The following is a 12,357-nucleotide window of genomic DNA, read 5'->3' as shown; positions in this document are numbered from 1 at the left end:
TACTGAAGGGTGGGTAGGAGGGAGGAGAGGGGGTAATTATAACCGGGGAATTTTTTTTTAAAGGCCTAGTTTCAAAAATCTCAGACTTAATTTAGTAAATTTCAATTACAGAGAGTTACTAAGCTGAAGATCATTTGCATTATATCCTTAATTACTACTTCATTTGTATCTGAGATCATCAATAGAGATTCTTGGGAATGTGTACTTGGAATAAGTGATTGATCCTAATGAGGCCTTTGTTCCTCCCAAGCCTCACTTAGGAAGCTATTTCTTCCCTCTTGCAGAGGCACAGAGTTTGCCAAGCCAGGTGGAGACACCCTAAACTAGAAATGGAGCCTGAGGTTTTCAAACTGGTTTTGCCAGAGGCTGCCAGACTCTAAGCTCTGTCCTGATGTTCCCCAACAGGCATTAATTGCTCTCCCCTGAATGCATTAGCACTGCCAGACTATTACAGATGATTAGCCTCCGTGCCCAGCTACAAACGTCCATCTTTCTTAGTTGGTAGCAGAGGAAATAGCCTTTTAGGACCTTCTCCTTGCACAGGATGGATGCCGTCCTGGACCTTCCTGCTTCTGCGTTTCCCACCACCTTTAAAGAAAGTGCATCCAGCAGTCCTGGCCACTGGGTCTTTATTGGAAAAGCTGTTTTCCAAGATGATTTAACTCTGAAAAAAAAAATGAAAAGCCCACAAGAACTGAAGACCCTGTGTGCGTGTGTGTGAGTCTGCATTAAGACCCCTTTTATAGGAGACAGACTCCTTTTGGGGAAGAGGGAGAGGTAGGGAAAGGACGAAGTGAGTAAAGGCACTCTCAGCTAAATCCTGCATGCCCATAGTTCCTTCATTGTATGGTACCTCACACCCTTACAGGGCTTTACCGAGCGCTTGTTCATCTGTTAGCTTACAGGTAAGAGAATCATTGTCCTCATACTCTGAGTGAAGAAACTGATGCTCACAGTGGTTAAGTGACTTTGCCCAAAATTACTGAGCTGAGGAGTGACAGAATGGGGACTGAAGTCCCAGTCTCTTAATTCTGTGCTCCTCGGATACCCCCAAACCACCTCCATGGTCTTCCAGCAGCCTGAACATTTATCCATTTATGGAGGTCAGGGTGTGGGTCCCACTGCAGCCTGCTGCCCCATTTAAACTTTATTTCTGAATCTGTACATTTAAGCAAACCATTCTGTTTCAGAGGCATCCAGAGAGTAGCCTTACTTAACCTTCTTCTGGAGGTGTGTCTATTTGGTGGAGAATGGTGGAGGGGCCTGGAGGGAAGGGAAGGGAGGAGCCAGTAGGGAATTTTCACAGTTTTCCACCAGACGAGGCCAAAGCCCAGAAGTCAGACAAATCCACGATTCTCCTGGCATTCTACAGAGTTGCCAACTCCCTGCCCTGCTCTTTGCTCTCATTATTCCTCTGGGGTGGTTTCCAAGGGTGGAGAAGTGTAGGCTGAGGAAATGTCTGTGTTGAGGGAGGGCAGATGCTGTGAGGAGGGAGGTGTTTACACCAAGCATCGAGCCAGGCCTTGGAGTCACAGGGACCGGCCCAGAGCAGGAAGTGTCCTCCAAGCTAGAAGTCCTCCAGTTCAGAGGTTCTTTGTCTCCTCAAGAACCTCCTGGAACCTCCTGGACATTGTAGCATCCTCTGCAATAGCCACTACCCCTAGCAGTGCAGATGGAGTACTGTAGTGAAATGAACAAATTTTTTGGAGCTCAATAACTCTGGGTTCAAATCCCACTTCTGCTTATGAGCTGAAAGATCTTGAGTAAGTCCTGTAACCTCCCTAAAGATCAGTTGAGATTACCAATATCCACTGCCTTGGCTGTTCTGAGGTTGAAATGAATCACGTTAAACAAATAGCAAATGGTGGCTTTAATTAGTAGAGGGTTAGGGGGCAGCCAGACAGTGGCAGGACAAAAAAGGAGGGCTGCTTGTCCTGTAGGCAGTAGCAAGGAGCGGGAGTGGATTCCACAATGAAGCAGCTTCCAAGGGCTTTTTGTAAGCAGCCCCTTTGCTGGCTCTGGGAGAGCTCTGAGAAACTAGTTTGAAAAGCATAGAAGTCATAAAATAGCACCAGTATTTTTTTTCTAGTGTGAGCAAAAATATTAATGCAGACAAATCCAAGCCAATCTTCTGGGACTAAGACTCTAAATATTACTTGTGAGTCACCCCAGCTTCCTTCCAAGAGAAAGACTCCCCCATCCCCTCACCCAACACCCCCGTCCGTGACACATTAAGATTGTAGCTTTTCAGCTTCTCCCACCAAACTCTCAGTCCCTCATCGTGGGCATGAGGACAGCCCTGTGTGCAGAAAACGTGTTTCTCGATTTCGGTCTCTCTCTTGGTTAAAGCCAATTTCCAAAAAAAACAAAACCACCTTATCAGAGCAAGACCCATGTCAAGCTCCGCAGCAGGCACTAGGTGGCGCTAGATCCCATGTTATTAAGGCAACTCCAAAGCTGCGCCCTTTTCTGGAAAAATGTTTCTGTTGTGAGATCCTCTCTTTCCCAGAGACCTGAGACCACCTCAGTTTATACCACAAGTTTAAAGCGCCACCAGAAGATCGCATGCTATCTCAGGAGCCCCAGCTTTGCTGCTAACCTAGTCCTTTTCAGGGTGTGGCTGTGGAAGGAGTTTCTAGACCTGAGGCTGGAGACCCCAAGTCCTTTGCTGAACTGTAAATAATATTAGGAACAAGTAGTCCATTTCAACTTCTGCTCTGCCCTGAGGCGCAGGAAGGAAAACAACTTTTTCCCTTAGGAGGAGGTGAGGAAAAAAAAGAGGCAGATCCTAGAAGCTCCTTTGTGAGAGCAGCCAAGCATCTTCCCTGCCCTCTCCCGCAGAATGGAGGCCCTCTCCGCAGAAGGAAATGACCCCGACCTCAGGTCATTTCCTTCCATGGCCAGCCCCCTCTCAGGGTGAAACATGATCCTCAGTGCCCCTCTGGAGGTAAGCTGTAGGTTCTTTTTTTCTCCAGGGATCTGAACTGAGGTTGCCCTGAAATGCCTGTTTAATTTCATTGCCGAGAGCACACCTTCTCATTATTTCGAGAGCTGTGACCCCAAAGCACTTATGAACAATAGCAGCAACTGGCAGTTATAAGCTATTTACAGTTTTCTAAGCGTTATGAGCACTCTTGATGACTGGAGAGGCAGGTGAGTTGCATTTTCTGTTTGCAGATACAGTGACTGACACCCCAGGGTCTCATTGGAACTGCTGGCACTGATGTTGTCTCTTGGAAATGATGATGATCATTGTTGCTTATTATAATTTTCACTGTTATGTTCCCTTTGATGTGTAAGAGGCCAAACAGAACACAAGCTTTTGGTTAATGGGTTTCCTGTTGGCTGAGTCTATCTGGGCTGAATGTGGAGAACCACTGAAAGGAGGTGAATGCCCTGAGCAGACCTTTACCTTCTTGGCCATATGAGAGTTTACTGCAGTAGGAAGCTGGGCTCCGCAGAGTGAAGGGCAGGTGTGTGGGGAAGGCTTCCTTGCCCCTTCCACCGTGTGAAGACATAGGGAGACGATGGCCATCTATGAACCAGGAGGCAGGCCCTCCCAAGGCCTGTTGCTGGCACTTTGATCTTGGACTTCCAGCCTCCGGAACTGTGAGAAAAGAGTGCCTGCTGTTTAAGCCACCCAGTCTGTGCTATTTTTGTTAGAGCAGTCCGAATGGACTAAGACAGAAATTGGCATGCCTCTGTGACGTCGCAGAGACATTTAAGCCCTCAAAGAGGCCAGCCCCCTCTCAGGGTTTTTCTGGAAAAATGTTTCTGTTGTGAGATCCTCTCTTTCCCAGAGACCTGAGACGAAATGGTGCAATATAGTTGAGGCAACACAGTATATATAAATAAAAAGAAAATGAATGACTCAAAGAAGTTCTAGCAAGAGTCCAGAAACCCAATATCCTAGCTTGGCTGTGCAGAGGTTCCCTGTAGGGCCAAGAGGGGGGAAGGAGTTGGTGGGGCTGGGAAGAGGGGGAGGAAAGGCCCTGTTAGGTGTATTCCTGTTAGGAATACCTGGTGGCCTTTGCTGGGCTTTACTTTCTGCATAAGAAGTGGTTTTCCCCAAGCTGACGTCCAGGCTCTAGATGTCCAGCTGGGGTGTAATCAAAGGCTTTGGGCACCAAGTGCCTGGCTGATGTTTTGCACCTACCGGATACTCTTAAGTCCAAAGTTGCCAGGCACTGACTGCCTTCAGCATTGTTGAGATTACCACAGAGACAGCCTGTTCCATGGCCCATGAAGTCAGAGAGAGGTCACCTAGGAACCAGTGGGCTTCACCTTCTAGCTCACATCCCCACAAGTTTCTGCTCCTCGGGTCCTCAGAGGCTTGGATGAAGTTCAGGCCCGTCACCCCCACCCCATCACAAACTCTCCCCCTTCCCTTCCACCACACTTTGGGAAAGTACTTCTCTTCCCTCATATTTGCTTGAAGAGCTTTTCTTTTAAAAATAAACACAATTATTGTTTTATAGGAAATGAACATACATGTAGAAATCCAACAAAAGGATTTATAGTAAAAAATAGGTCTCCTTCCCACCCCTGTCCCCGAGCACCCAGGTTCTCTTCCAAGAGGTACCCTCTAATACTCATTGTTGACAGAAAGAGCCAAACTCTGTAAAATATTTGCAAAGATTTATTCTGAGCCAAATATGAGTGACCATGGCCCATGACACAGCCCTCAGGAGGGCCTGAGAACATGTGCCCAAGGTGGTCAGGGCACAGCTTGGTTTTATACATTTTAGGGAGACGTGAGACTTCAATCAAATACAGTTAAGAAATACATTGGTTTGCTCCAGAAAGGTGGGACAACTTGTAGGTGGGGGAGAGGTGGGGGCTTCCAGCTTATAGGTAGATTTTAAAGTTTTCTGGTTGACAATTGGTTGAGTTTATCTAAAGACCTGGGACCAATAGAAAGGAAATGTTTAGGTTAAGATAAAGGATTGTGGTGACCAAGTTTTATTGTTCTGAAGAAGCTTTCAGCAGACTTCAGAGAGAGCAGGTTGTAAAATGTTTCTTATCCCACTTAAAAGGTTACCTGGCTCTTAGTTGAGTATCTCCTGGGTCTGGAAAGAAAGAGGAAAAAGGAGGGGAGGGGAAGGGGAATCTCCATAGAATCTCTGTAGATTCTCCATAGATTTTTCCCACAAGAGACAACCTTGCCAGGCAATTTCAAGATATGGCAAGAAAATATATTTGGGGTTTAAATATTTATATTTCCTTCCTTATTTGTTATGTGATGTTATGCCAGAGCCAGGTTGGAAAGCAGACCACCTTATATAGGGGGGTTAAATAAAAATCCTTCTACGCAGTGCACGGTGGCTCACGCCTGTAATCTCAGCACTTTGGGAGGCTGAGGTGGGTGGATCACTTGAGGTCAGGGGCTCCAGACCAGCCTGGCCAACATGGTGAAACCCTGTCTCTACTAAAAATACAAAAATTAGCCAGATGTGGTGGCACACACCTGTAATCCCAGTTACTTGGGAGGCTGAGGCGCAGAATTGCTGGAACCTGGGAGGTGGAGGTTGCAGTGAGCCAAGATCACAGAACTGCACTCCAGCCTGGGCAACAGAGCGAGACTCTGTCTCAAAAAAACAAAAACAAACAAACAAAAAACCCTCTGATGAGACTGTATGGTTTGTAGGGTGTGACTCCCCAGGCCCCTTAGGTAGGAATTTGGGGAAGATAAAAAAAAAGTCAGAGTTTAGATCTCCCTCTTCTTTCCCTGCCCACCCAAGCCTCTTCTGTCCATTCTTTTCTTGTTTCCAGAATTTTGTTTTTTAACAAAATGGATCCTGTTGCTCCTTATTGTCCTCAGGACATGCAAAATGCAAACTCCTTAGGCCAGAATACAAGTGCTTTCTCATCAGGCCATGCAGACACCTCCAGCCTCATCACCCCCAAAGCCGGGCCGAACAACTTTTTAGCGACATGAATCTGTGCTCTTATTTACGACTGTGTGTTTTTATTTTTTTCCTGGCCTAGATATTTTTAATATTGTGATAAAATATAAATAACATAAAATTGGCCATTTTAGCCATTTTTAAGTATACAGTTCTGTGGCATTAAGTACATTCACATTGTTGTACAACTATCACCACCATCCATCTCCAGAACTTTTTCTGCGACTGAAGCTCTGCACCCACTAACTTTCCATTCCTTTTTCTCCCCAACCCCTGAAAACTACCATTTTACTTTCTGTCTTTATTATTTCACTACTCTAGGTGCCTCCTGTAAGTGGAATCATAAAATATTTGTCCTTTTGTGATTGACATTGCTAAGCATGATATCCTCAAGGTTCACTCATGTCAGAATTTCCTTCTCTTTTAAGGCTAAATAATATTTCATTGTATGTAAATCCTACCCACTGTATAGTTTAAAAAATAATTATTAATATACTTCATACACACAGTTTCGTTCTTCCTCTGTTTCAAGTTCACCAATCTCATTCCCCCAGAGACAGTCACTGCTTACTAATTTCTTGTATTTGCTTCCAGATAAGTTTTATGCATATTATAATAAAATACAAATATATCCCGCCTTTTAATCCAAATGATAACATGCAATTTACACTTTTCTTGTCTGCTTGTTTAAAATTTAGTAATATAGCCTGGAAACCTTTCTGTAGCAATACATACAGAGTTTGTTAAATTGTTTTTTTGTAGCCGTGTATTCAACTGCATGGATATACTCCAATCCAGCAAAATTTTCTATAAAGGGCCAAATAGTAAATATTTTAGGATTTGTGGGACAGCGAGTCTCTTGGGAAACTGCTCAGTTCTCTGTTAAGGTGCAAAAGAAGTCAGAGACCATGTGTAAACAAAGGAGCATGGCTGTGTTCCAATAAAACTTTATTTATGGACTCTGATTTTAGAATTTTATATAATGTTCATGTGTCACAGAATGTAATTATCTTTTGATTTTTTTCAACCATTTAAACATGTTAAAACGATTTTTCCCTTGAAAGTCCTACAGTAACAGGAAGAAGGCCAGATTTGGGCCCTGATGGTAGTTTGCCAACCTCTAACTTATTTAACCAGTTCCTTATTAATGAGCATTTAAATTGTTTCTAATCGTTTGCTGCAATTTATAACCTTGTATATATGGCACTTCATATGCATGCAAATATATGTATCTGTGGAGTAAGCTCTAAGAAGTGAGATTGCTGGGTTAGATGATATATGCGTTTGCTATTTTGGTAAATATTGCTAAATCGCCCTCCTAGGGGCTGTACTAGTTGACATACCCACCAGCAATATATGGAAATGTCTGCGTATTTTCAAATTTGGGTTTTTGCAAATGTGAGAAATGAACAAAAAAAAACAAGGCATGTCAGTACTTTTAATTTGCATTTTTCTTATCATGAAGAGGTTGAACATCTTTTCATATGTTTAACAGCCATTTGTATTTATTTTCATTATTGTTCTATAAGCCACTTTTTCACATGCTTTGCTCATATTTCCATTGGTCTTTTCTTTAGAGGTTTATGTATCTTTATAATTTAAAGAAATTAGCCCTTTGTCTGCTGAGTTTTGTGTATCCTTTACAGATTTGCATTTGTTTTCGACTTTGCTTATATACAGGTTTGATTTTTGTTTGTTTCACATGCAAGAGCTTAAAAAGTTTTTTTCAACTTTTATTAGTTGACTTAATCAATTTCCTGTTTTATAGTTCCTGATTTGTGAGTCAGGATTAGGAAAGACTTTCCCACTCTAAGATTATGAAAGATTTCTCCCACATTTTCTCTTGGTACTTGTGTGGTTTTATTGTTTACCTTTAAATGTTTACTCCATGTGGAATTTATTCTGATATATGGTGTGAGGTATAGCTCCAGCTCAATGTTTTTCAAGATGGCTACCCAGGATTCTCAACAACACTTATTGAATTCTCACTGAATTTGGAATGCTTCCTTTATCATATGCTAAATTCCTGTATATATTTGTATTCTTAAACTGTTCCATTGGTCTCTCTATCTCTTCATGTGCTAGTACTATGAAGTTTTAATTGTCAGAGTACTATAATATGTTTTTATGTTTGTTGTTCTAGTCCAGGGTTTCTCAACATCTTGGGCCAGATATAATTCTTTGTCGTGGGGGGCTATCTTGTGCACTGTAGGATGTTCAGCAGCATCCCTGACCTCTACCTATTAGATGCCAGTAGCAGACACTTGCACACACACGTGCATACATGCACACACACACAATTGTGAAAAGCAAACAAAAAGTCTCCAGTTGTTGCCAAAGGTACCCTGGGGGTCAAAATTACCCTGTTGGGCTAGTCATTCATTACTGTCCTTTTTCACAGCTTCCTGTTTGTTTACTTCAGCCTTGTGTGTTTGCACATGTTGTTCCCTGTACCTGAAATTCCTCCTCTTACTTTCTCATCAGAGATCGGCTCAGGCATTGTCTCCCAGGAAGCCTTCTCATGTCACCCTGTGTATTAGTTCATTCTCATGCTGCTATAAGAACATACCCAAGAATGGGTAATTTATTTAAAAAAGAGATTTAATTGACTTACAGTTTCACATGGCTGGGGAGGCCTCAGGAAACTTACAGTCATGGCAGAAGGGGAAGCAAACATGGCCTTCTTCACGTGGCGGCAGGAGAGAGAAGTCCAATGTGAAGAGGGGAAAAGCCCCTTATAAAACCATCAGATCTCATGAGAACTCACTCACTATCACAAGAACAGCATGGTGGAAACCATTTCCATGATTCAGTTACCTCCCACCAGGTCCCTCCTATGACACATGGGGATTGTGGTAACTACAATTCAAGACGAGATTTGAGTGGGGACACAAAGCCAACCATAACACCCTGCTCCATTGTGTGCCTTGCCCAACCCAGGTGTGAATCCCCATCATCCTCTATGGAAATGAGCCCTTTGCTTTGTCTCTCACCCGTCACCAGGGGTCTCATTCATGTCTTTATCTCCAGCCTCTGGCTGAGCCTGGCACAGGGCAGGTGCTCTGTCAGTATTGTTGGATGAAAGGATGAGTGAATACTTCTTTGACCCATCTCCCACTAATAGCGAGATGTTCAGTCAAAGAAGACATGGGTAAAGGATGAGATGTTAACTCTTGTCCAGAGTGAAGCCTGGTGCCAAGAAGCAACAGGAGGTGGGGAGAGTCTAGCATGTGTTGAGTGCCTACTATGTGCCAAGCATGGCAGTAGATGAGACTTTTTCAATCTCCTGTTCCAAATCTCTGCTGTCCACAGCTATTAGGATGCACTCAGATGCTTAGAAACAGGAAAACAAGGAGAGCTGGGGAGCACCAAAGGGCCTCTGTAGTTTCCTGGGAAAGCAGGATAAACAGTGTTAAGAGCATGAGCCCTGGAGTTGGACAGCTTAGGTCAGATCCCTACTCTATCTACTTACCAGGTATTTAACCTCCTTAAGTCTCAGTTTCTTCATTAGTAAAAAGGGGATAATAAGAGTACCCACCTTGGAGGGCTTCTGTAAGAACCTAAAGCATTTATATTCTACTGAGACATAGTAAACATTCAACATATGGCAGGCTCTTAATATTATTTCCTCTTCTATCCTCGAACTGCCTGAGATGTTTTTTCTAGCTGGGCATTGGTTTAAAAGTCCCCAAGACTATGGTAGACCCAGGGTGGGATTGTTTTTCCAGGGCTCCTTGCAAGGAACTAGGAGAACTCTGGCAGGAGCATCCTCTGGGAGCAGCAGGGCCTACTCGGGTGGGTTGTTTGTGGTCAGACAGGTCCTCCCAGTTCCCTCCACACTGAGAGCATTGGAGAGAAAAGAGCAAAATGAAGTGATTACCCTGAGGTGCAGGCCATACTGAACACTGTCTGTGAAACAATGGTGGGATTTGGGGTCCTCTTAGGCACTGACTTAATTTTTTCCTGAGCCCATGGGCTTAGGGGCCAGAAAAGCACCAGGTACTGCATTAGCAGTGTCCGTCAGGCCAGATGCAGTGGCTCATGCCTGTAATCCCAGCACTTTGGGAGGCTGAGAGTGGAGGACCCCTTGAGCCTAGGAGTTCGAGACCAGCCTAGGCAACATAGCTAGACTCTGTCCCATTTATATTAAAAAATAAATTTATAAAAAAGAAGTGTCCCTGAAAGAGTTAACACCAAAAGTATTTGCTAAAGATCTTAAATGAAGTAATTTTTTTCAGTTACTTGCATAGGAGAAAATAATAGTAATAAGTAACACCTGCTGAGCCCTTAAATGCAGGCATGGTGCGCTACCTGCTTTACATGGAGTTATGTGACCCACCTGCATGTTTCCTCTCTCAGACCAGGTCATCATCTGGTGATGGGGTGGGGGTACAGTTGCTATACCCTCATTATGAATTTCTTTATTAACCTTAGTCCTGTTTACCTCTAACCTAGAGGCTTCTGAGCAAGCGCCCTCCTGTCTGCCATGCTCTCCTCTGGGCAGGTTTAGCTGAGAGCTGGAAGCAGAGATGAGTCAGACATGAGTACAGTCTTGGTCTTTAGGGGCTTTTATCCCACAGCTGATTGTGGCTAGAGGGGGTGGGGCTGTTTTTAGCCCAGCTTGCAGCCTCACCCCCTGCTGCTTGCAGCACCATCAGGAGCATACCTGCTCCAAGACAGAAAACAGACTTTGACCACAAAAGAACACATGCTTCTCTTTTGCATGTCCTCGGATGCCTACTTGGGATCGCATGGGTGCTGAGAAGATGCTGTTGATGGTTTGCCCTGGTTGTAGCTGCATTTCTAGGGGTGTGGCCTAAGCCAGGCAGTCGGGGTGAATAGGGCTTCTCCTTTCAGAGGTTCTTCCAAGAAGGGAAAATGGTGTGCCCATTGATTTTGTTTCCACCACAATCTTTGTCCAGGCCATCCATCACCTTTCCCCCTGAATCTACAACCCCTTCAGGGGTGTCTCTGTTCCCAGCCTTCGCCTGCCCTATACAGTCTGCACTTGATGGCCCAGAGCAGCCTTCCTCTGACTGTTCTCATCAAGTGGCTATAACCACAGTGCTCACCCGAGGCACACTGGGGGAAATTCAAGCTTCTCCTGCCCTTTTCCTAAAATACTCATGACCACCAAACACTATTTATTCCAGTATATCTTGTGGAAGGGGGTGTTGCTGAGTATTAAGCAAAAAACTTTATTTTTATATATTCAAACTTACGGAATAAGTTCAGGAAATACTGAGTTAAAAGGGTTAAAGTGTTGGTTTTTCAACTGCAGGACTTCTCAGACTCTTTGAGATGCTGATGTACACAAGGGGTATGGGCTGCATGTTTCTACATGCTGATTTGACATAGAACCCTAGATAGAGCATCTCGCAAGACCAGTGGTCCCTGGAACCCAGCTTAGAAAACACTGCCCCAAAGAAGTCTCCTGAGAAAAATGTATTGCTGTTGATCTTTCAGCCTTCATCACTGCTATCCTTCCTCTAAAGGGCTTGCCTTCAGCCTCTCTACCCGTCCTGGTTCCCCCAGTGCTTTGGAACCAGGACAGACACACTCTGCTCCTAGTAAGCATTTCATAGTCAGCCCCAGCCCAGAGCTCTCCTTATCATTCATTCATTCATCAAATATTTTTTGAGCATTTACTTTCTTCCAGGCGCTGTGCTAGGAGATATAGTAGCAACCAAGGAACATTCCAGTAGGAAACAGACAGGTAAGTAGATGGGTTTAGTATAGTGTGAGAAGTACAACACAAACACCCAAGGATAGATCCAGATTGAGTCTTGGACAGTCGGAAAGACTTCCAGGGGGAAAAAAATGGCATCTTCTCTTCATTTCCACACTTAGCAATTTTTCTATATTGGTTTGTCATTTATTCATTTAATCACCAAGCATTTATTGTGGGCTGGGCACTGTGCAGAGATAGTAATCAGACTTGACTTGAGGATGATAAGCAATCACTGAAGGGATTTTAAGCAGAGAAAGGACATGATCTATTTACATTGGTAGATGTCACTTTGATTGTAGGAAAAGTGGACTGGCCAGGGCAAGGCTTGAGGCAGGAAGCCAGCTAGGAGACCACTGCATGAACCCACATAAAAATGAGGACCTGGGCTAGGGAAGTAGCAGGAAAAGTGGATTTTGACAGATATCTAGGACAGAGCCAACAGGACTTGGACAGCAATGGGATGTGGGGGAGTAAGAGGGAATAGTTTAGGATGATGTTCTTTCCCCCATCCTCCTTACGTCCCACCCCCCACTCCTGTTTCTGGTGAAATGTTCAAACAGGAGTGGGGGTGGGACATAAGGAGGATAGGGAACACAGGATGAAGGGCAGGTTACAGGAGTCCGCGTGCGAGGGGAAGATAATGTGTTCAGTTTTAGACATGCTGAGCTCATGATTCCAATTCCTTTGGACATTCCAGTGGAGATATCTGGCAGGCTGATT

At 44.2% G+C, this 12,357-nt stretch overlaps 1 long non-coding RNA gene across 1 annotated transcript; it reads right to left on the bottom strand.

Moving 5' to 3' along the window:
- Positions 1–1,850: 1,850 nt before the first annotated feature.
- Positions 1,851–4,167, bottom strand: LOC134728670 (uncharacterized). The gene is made up of 3 exons (XR_010109323.1): positions 4,021–4,167; positions 3,413–3,607; positions 1,851–2,037 (listed from the first exon to the last, which is right to left on the bottom strand). It is a non-coding gene; the product is annotated as an uncharacterized LOC134728670 (long non-coding RNA).
- Between the last annotated feature and the right edge of the window lie 8,190 nt (positions 4,168–12,357).

Source organism: Pan paniscus, chromosome 12, assembly GCF_029289425.2.
Source record: "Pan paniscus chromosome 12, NHGRI_mPanPan1-v2.0_pri, whole genome shotgun sequence".
Taxonomy (NCBI): Eukaryota; Metazoa; Chordata; class Mammalia; order Primates; family Hominidae; genus Pan; species Pan paniscus.
The sequence above is the reverse complement of the archived record's forward strand: the minus strand, read 5'-3'. Positions and strand labels throughout refer to the sequence as shown.